The following is an 8,922-nucleotide window of genomic DNA, read 5'->3' as shown; positions in this document are numbered from 1 at the left end:
TTTAAAGTTACCGTCAAGCAAATGTGATATGTCGCTGCAAAGTGCTGTCCCATTCATATTTATACCATTTCAAGCCCTTGCAGCCTCTCACACTCAACCATTTACCAGGTGACGTCACGTTGGGATTGGCCCAAGACCTATTGAAAGAGGCTGGGACACGGTCTTGAGCTTTGGGGTGTGACACATGCGCAGTGTAACTGGAGCCGTGGTCGTGCGTTGCTATTGGTTCAATTTCATCGAGTGATCAGATTTTACTGCGCATGTGTTGTACCCTAAAAATATGAGACATTGATGACGCGTGATATTTCCTCTTTTCACCCTCCTTGATGGCAATGACAAGATACATACCATTTACATTTTTCTGCAAAATATTTCTCACCAATATAAATATTAGATATACTGATGTTGAAGGAATTATCTTAAAATGAAAACATGGGATCAGTGGGTGAACCCAGTTGGGTTTTCAGTAGAGTGAGTGTTAGCTGCTCCACCAAGGCCAAAGGAAGTGCACAGTTAATGGCTGCCCTCCTTCCCCGTCGGTGAAATCAATAGGGTCAGTCCCCAGTGTTCGGCTGGACCTATCGACTGTTCTAACCTCTTAATGGAGATGAGAGGGAGGAGGAGCACTTATTGAGCTATTTGGAGGTGTTATTTCGACTAAGGAGCCGATCCCCTGCACCTCCACCAGCAAAGCTTCGGCACACAGTTCTCACAGATGATGATCGGAGGAGATACTGTACATCAAAACAAAACAGCACACCTGAGGCAGATGAATGTCTCACTGAGATTCACCACTGAGGTGAAAGACAGTTTTTTTTAGCTATAATCTCTTTTTCTGGACAAAAGCAATATGTAAAACCTGAGAATGTTTTTTACATATACCATTAACATGAAACATTTTTTAAAAACAAATAAATCAAATAATAATAGTCCTAACAAAAAAACAACAACTCATATAATCTGTATTTCCGATGCATTTCAATCTGGTGATATCTTTTGAGTAAGAGTAGCACCTCCCAAGAGTGAGGCGTATCAATGTCCACAACTGTTATATGATTAGAGTTGGCTTTCCTGAATCATTATTACCAATATTATCCAATGGATACTTGGAATAACACAAGATTTATCAATGGTAATTCCATGATATTCAGTTTTTGTAACCAAACAAACTAGGGCTGTCAAAGGTAACGCAATAATAACACGTGTCACTAATTTATTTCACTAACGCAACTTGCGATATCGATCTTTTGTAGGTTGTAGTGGGCTCAGTTTTAAAGTTTTGTGTTGTTAATTGATTTCTAATGATAAATAGATACATACATTTGCATAAAGCCAGCATATTTGACCACTCCCATGTTGATAATAGTATTAAATACTTAACAAATCTTGCTTTAAGGTATATTTTAGAAAATTAGAGAAAAAAATATATTAATAATAATAATGTTATCAGTCAATTTCATTTTTAACTTTGTTTATTGTGCGTTTTGTCTCTTTTTTGGTAAATTAATTTCACTCATTTGTGTTTGGGGTATTGGGGGCGATAGACAGAAATGATTTAAAAGGCACTGGATTATTTAGACAACATTATCATATGTCTATTATTAACAAGATATCAATATTTCATTTTTTATACCTCACGGTTATTGTCAATACCGGTATATCGTGAAACCCCTTGTTAGAATCTCTGGCCCCGACCATGGCTCTGAAATATCAGCAGCCTAACTGTGCTGTTTATTGATAAATCCACGGAGCTGTCCGTGGTGCTGAAGTAGCAGATGGATTTTTTGCAACTCTTGCAAGACTCGCTGCCTAACGACCAATCTTAACCCTAACTATTCAAGGTCACAGCCTAACCTTAACCATCTCGTGAGAGTTTCGCAATTTGCGTGTTACGATCTAGACACAACCCACGCTCTGTGACGACCTGGCTTTCGCGACAACGTGGTCCTGCCACCGCCAACAAACACGGTACTTTCAACCAGGAGCGGCTGTTTGTGGCCCGTGTGAAACTAAAAGTAAATGTTAACTTATTTTGTCACGTCAGTCGTTTGTTACGTGAGGTCACGTGAGTCGATAGTCAGTCAAGTCAACGTCAACCATGATTGTTTTCTAGCCCTAACTGAGTGGTTGTGTTGCCTGAACCTAATTTCCTGTGAAAGCATAAGTTTATTTTGAAAAGACACTATGCATATAACAAGGGATTATTGACACGCTGTCTCTCACACGTCCAAAACTGACATTAAACGGGTACTTCGAGAGTCATAGTTTGAAGCTTATGGCCACCGACCAAACGTTGGTATTCGACGAGTTGTGAGTGAGAATGTGTTGGTTTGCTGCTACTAAATGTTCTGAACGTTGTATAAAGCTCCTTTAAAGTCTTTGTATCTGCGTAGCTGCTCTTACCTACGTAGTTTAACGTCGATGTCTATATTTAAAGTCATTTTGTATGGATTCCTGCACCGTGTAGAGCCGTATTAGTGAATTCACACCACATTCTCTCTCTGAACATCACTGACGTCAAACAACTCTGCAGGAGCTCTGAAAAGCCCAAGGTGACACAGAGATCAGCGTTTGATTGACGCACAACTTCTGGATCAGGTGATATTAAAAACATACTCTCTGTCCATGTGTGCGTGTGTGTGTGTGTGTGTGCGCGTGTGTGTTATTGTGATTCTTGTCCCGACTCAGCTCATTGCTTTTGTTAATTTGACAGGCTCAATAAACGTGTCACCAGCCACCCCTAAATGGTATTTTCTCACAGCCAACCAGCCAGAACCGTCATCCTGTCCCGGTGCAAGTGAGGGAGGTGACCCATAACCCCCTGTGACAATCAATCCGCCTATTACACAAAACCTGCCACTGCGTCTCCCCACAGGAAAAGTAAAAAAAACATCAGTCTCGTTTCTCTGCGTATTGATGCAAGTCTACGTAAAGAAACACGTCATCCGGCAGCTCTTTAAATGTCCCCTCGTGTTTTAATGTTGTCATTTGCATCACATATATATAAATATAGCATGTGGGCGTGTGCGTCTGACAGCATGGATGCTAAATTGAGAGAACGCGTGCGCATATGTTCAGCGTCTTAAATGGCTGTTCAGATGTGGGTGGGGGGCAGGTGCTGCTAAGGTCTCGAGGGAGCGGAGGGGGTGTGTGTGAGAGGAGTGGAAGTGGATGCCAAAATCACTCTTTAATGACTCGGGGGCCGCGCTCATGTTGTGCTCGGGCCCCTGAGAGCCTGTGCTGCTCATAAATAAGCTCCTGATTTGCACAATGTGCCTCCAGCACCTCCCGAGCGAGTCATGGGACGATGAGAAAGTGAACGTCTTTAGATATCGACTTTAGATCAAGCAGGACGCATTAATGATAGGAATTATTATCCTCAAAGTGTCCCAGAACAAAGCAGTTACTGCTGCATTACTCTGTCTTCTTCAAACCTCATGCATTATTAAACATGGTCTGAGTCACTCATTAGCACTTTCAGAGGAGTTGCTTCATTAAAAATAACTGCAAACAGAGAAATATCTTTGTTTTGGGTTAGAAAGAAATAACTTTCTGCAGGTGCTTCTGCTTCCTGCAGTCACATACATGCACACGTGAGCTGTCCATGGTGCTCAATGAAGGATCACTGCGTAACACGACCATGGGCGTGTTCACTGAGCTGTACATAGATATGCAGAATACAGCATGGCATCATGGTATTCAAGACCTCAAATGATCCGGTTCTATACGTTGCACTTCTACAAGAATGCTGGGCAACAACCCCCCCACACAACGGGCTCTGGATCAGCGCCGGTTGGCTCGGTAAGCACCAGCAGGATCCTCCTCCTGCACGAGTCAGGAAGCATGATTGGTTGCACATGGAAGCCTTCAGCACTATCACCACAGCTGGTATATATTTAGCTGGTCCCCCCCACCACCTCCTTCTCTTCTCCTCCTACCACCTTGTCAGGAAGTGCGTCATAGGCTTGTCAAGGGGGAGCCTCTGGGGCGAGGCACTCGAATATTACGAAGTCAGAAACTCTCCTTCATCAGGCCTCCTTCAAGATCACACACGCAAAAGAAAGACACTTTCAAGATTGTGTGCACGGAGCTGAAAGGTCTGCAGATATAAATGTGTGCAGTTCACATGCAGACATAATAATAATCTTTATTACTTCTTTGTCTTCTTCTCTTTTTCCAACTTCAATGCTGGATCAGTTTCAAAATGAAGCAATTCTACAAGGAAATAAACTGAAATATGAAATAAAAAGAATAGTTTTCTTTCAAGAGGATGAATCCCGAGCACACGGTTGTTTTAAAACGCCTTCGGATTCTGCTGGTTTGATCACAAATTCCGCCATTATTCAGAGTAAAACATACATTTGATATCTTGAAGGAATGCAAGAAAGAAATCTGTTAATGGGGCCCTTGAATTGTACACTCACAGGTCTGTTTTTCACAGAAGCTCTAAGAAAAAATCAACCTGCTATAAATCAATGTATCCTCATACAACGGTTGCTATGATCTTACGAAAAAGCCTCCTTTATCGTTCGTTTTCCTGCGAATGTCCAGCAACAGATGACAATTTCTGCTCGTTACATGCATACAGTCTTTTCAAAATAAACTTCCGTCTTCACAGGAAACAACTTCCTTAGGTTTAGGCAACAAAATTACTTAGTTAAGTTTAGGAAAAGATGGTGGTTTGGCTTAAAATAACTTTCGGAAGTGGTGTTACTTAAGTATGTAAGTTCGTTGACAAATAAATCAACGTTGACTTCTGGTTTCAAACGGGACACGAACGCCGGTCTCCTACGTAAAAGTCTGGTATTTTTTGAGCCATCCATGCATCCCGACCTCCTCCCTACGCGGTCTTTGCCGTTATTTATATTTCCTGCTTCACAATTACATAAATTACACACAAATTGATTTCGTGTGATATTCACGAATTACAGTGCATTCATTTTCATAGGTCTAGCAATGAACAGTGTGAGAACAGCCTGTATAAACTGACCTTTACGTGTCTCAGGGTTTCAAATCGAAATTTTAGACTAATGTTTTATTTGAATTATTTTGGCTTTATTTTGGTTTGTACAGGAACAAAAAACGACCTGTTGCTTTATTTTCTCTTCTGCAGCTAAAATGTCTCCCTGCTGTGCTTTTGATAGTAAATATTTGGATGGAGACGAAAAAACTCAAAGAGCAGCACAAGTCGATGCTGAATAGAGGATGAGAACATTAGGAACATGGGGAGGAAGAGGAGGGAGGCATTTTTCTCTCTTCAATTAATGCAGCTAAGGCACCTGGATTGAAGCGTGTGTATGTGCATGGACATGCATGCGTGTGTGCCAACAGTTCCTTATTCAGGCTCGCCTCTTAATGCCCTATCACCAGATGGGAGCTGGCGGGGTGAGTGTGTGTGAGTGTGTGTGTGTGGTTAGGAGGGGGGTATTTCCCAAAACCCTAGCATCAGGCCTCCTTTTGTCCTCTTGCCTGTCACCGATGGCTTCACAGTGGGGTGACACACACACTCCAAATCTCATTAAAAAGTGAGAGATGGGGGGGAGGAGGGCTTTCATGTCTAATGGGACTGGAGGAAATATAATATAATAGCAATAAGTCCAACTTGGCACAAGCAGTGTTGTGTTATATGAGCATTTAAAATCAGCATTATGACTACGTTCACCTTTTGTAAACGATTTGTTGTTGTTTTTTATGACATTTTTACAACATGGATATTAATAAAATAAGGAAAACCAAACATGCACATGCTATAGAGGTAAACCAGGCATGCTCACGTGCACGCTTCCTTTAACGCTTTATTGATTTGATAAACTTGTCCATCTGATTTCATTAGTTACAGTGATGTGACACATCTGATAGAGGTCTCAAAGCGGAGGGATAACACGAGGACGACACTATCACCGTCTGGCCTTTTGTTCTGGTGTTTAGAGAGACGGCTCAGCACACACAGCGCTCACCATGATAAATCAATTCTTTCACTTGTGTTAGATAAAGACAACCCTGACACAAACACATGTTAAACAATCTCAATCTCAAAAACAGGCCTTTTATCATCTCATGTTAAACCATTTGTCGTAATTGCCAGTATGAATGGCACAACAACGAGCCCCTTTTTACACCCTGCAATTTACCCATTAGGGTTAGAAATTGCTTTGCAAATGCAGGCAATTTACTCCCCATCCACAGCAGCAACCGCACACTGAAGCTCCTTCGATGCTGAATCAGAGCAGCCGCTTATTTCTCTCTTTGTTAGTGACTTCCTTTTAACGAGAACTTAATATTTGTATTCAGCTAATGGATTTTGTTTTGTGTCGCTGCGGTGACGAAATATTGATGCACGGCGCCTTTAAGAGCTGCAGCCTGCTAGGGGCGACACCTTGGGACGAGTGTGTGTGGGAGAAAAGGGACAGACAATAAACAAATAGGATAAAACACACAGGAGACGCTGCCTCTGACATTTGCTTTGGAAAGATGATGGGAAAATGTGCAACATGAAAACACAGAGCAAAAAGCTACAACTCCCATTAGTTTTATATCATAACTGGTATAATTACACCAAGACTGGTTACATTGTTTATTATTATAAATGTAAAATTTATAAAATTTGTTATTTTGGATTGTGTTTTTTATTGAGTGATTGAGTTATGAGTGGAAATTGCAAGACAATTAACTCATGTGAATCATATAAAGTTGTAAAATACTGAACCAATAGATCCATATTAAATGTATTTTCTTTGTATTTTTGGCATTGCACCCACCATATGTATCATTTTTTCTCCACATAATTGGAAATTTTCTCCTAATATTTTAAATAAATGCCATGATAACACCTTTCAGTGTCAGATATGGTTGACTATTAGATATATGTGCAGTATTATTTTTTGACAATTCTGTTAGATTTTGAAGGCTACACCTCCTGTGAGCTCTAGATTGACACAATACCACTCGTACGACTAGATAACGCCTCTGACAGACTAAAGTAAGGCTGCAGAAAAGAGTCAGATGAAAAGGGTAAGATAATGTCATGATCTTTCTTTCATCGTATCAGCTTCCTTTGTTATCTGCTCTTTTTCCTTTTTGCTCCCTCCCTCTCTCTCTCACTCTGTCACTGCTGCATGGTGACTCAGACACTGCAGAGATGCTACATCTGAATGGTATATCGGATGAGTCACACACCGATCTGACGCCGTCCATCTCTGAAAAGTTCTTTTTTCATACAGGTGCACAAACGCTGCACAAACACACACTGGCAGGCCGGGCTGTAACCTCTAAAAGACTGGACATACTTATATCCACTCAAACTCCTGCAGATTTGTCTCTACAGACAGTGAGCTGCCATGATGGACGTATCAAACACAGCTTATTTTCAAGCTCTGCACCTTCCCTCCTGACTAAACAAACAAGCTGGTTTTAATGGTGTTCCCTTCACACCGCTCTGACCGCTGCAACACAAGAAACGAGTACACACACAGTAAATCTGTCAATCCACTGCTCCACAGAGGGCCGAGGTCTGTCTTCATTCCCTCGCTCTCTCTGTCCATCTGTCAGTCTTTCTCCCTTCTGCTCAAACGGAGACTTTTAAACCACTTACACACCGAACTCTGTGCACTAACACACACACACAAACAAACGGAAACACATGCAAAGTCTTTGTTTCAGGGGCTTCAACAAGTCAGTCAAGCTCAACAACTCTCTGCAAGCAGTGCTGGAAAATAACCAGGTACATTTACTCAAGTACCGAGCAATTTTGAGGTATTTTACTTGAGTATTTGAATTTAATGCTACTTTATACTTCTTCTTCACTAATTGTAGAGGAAATATTGTACTTAAGTACAAGTAAAAAATGTGGTCAGTCTACCCAACAGTTAATAAAGCAGTTAAAATGGGCTCCATTTGAATCAACTACCATTAAAGTGAAACTTTACTTTAAGTCCCCCTGTTTAGCATGTTCATTCAGTATATAAACATGGAATAAGTGGTTTATAACACATTATAATCTAGTTGTAAGCAGATATAAATGTGTTTCTCAACAAATAAAACTCCTCCTGTGCAGGCATACAAAAATGGAAGCTGGTGTATAAATACTTAAAGGAACAGTGTGTAACATTTAGGGGGATCTTTTGGCAGAAATGGAATATAATATTAATAAGTATGTTTTTTTCAGTGTATAATCACCTGAAAAGAAAAATCGTTGTGTTTTCATTCAGAATGAGCCATTTATATCTACAGGGGGTCCTCTTCACGGAGCCGGCCGCAATGTTTCTGCAGTAACCCAGAACGGACAAACCAAACACGGGCTCTAGATGGGGCCATACGCGTTTTCACATTTTTACATCAGCCACCGAAGTTTACCTACACACTTGGCACATGGGAGAAGTTTTTGTTGGTTGCAATCTGCAACCTCACCGCTAGATGCCTCCAAATCCTACACACTGCACCTTTAATTAACGGCAAAAAATGGGGAGTTTTTCCTTATTTGATGTCGTCAAATGCATGTGTCATATGCTGTACAGATTGTAAAGCCCCTTGAGGCAAATTAGTGATTAGTGAAATTGGGCTATATAAATAAAGTAAAATTACTTTTCTATCTGCTTACAACTACATTTTAGTGTGTTATAAACTATTTATTAAATGTTTACAAGGAGCTTATAAATGCTAAATAAGGGGGACTAAAACTTAAGTGTTACCCAAGCTGTTAATGCATCAATAATAATGATACAATAATATAATATTTATACTTTAAGTACATTGTACTGTATTGTTGTCAGTACATCTTTACTTTTACTTATGATGAAGTATATCTACATTTGTGATCGCCTCTTATGCTCGACAGATTTTACACATCAAAGTCTGTTTACAGGTCTCGGGGAGTATCAACTGCATATATGAGGCCTAAAGCCTTCTGTGGCTCCAGAGGGAGCT

The sequence above is a fragment of the Sebastes umbrosus genome, chromosome 2, assembly GCF_015220745.1.
Source record: "Sebastes umbrosus isolate fSebUmb1 chromosome 2, fSebUmb1.pri, whole genome shotgun sequence".
NCBI classification, from domain to species: domain Eukaryota; kingdom Metazoa; phylum Chordata; class Actinopteri; order Perciformes; family Sebastidae; genus Sebastes; species Sebastes umbrosus.
This window is presented reverse-complemented; position numbering follows the sequence as displayed.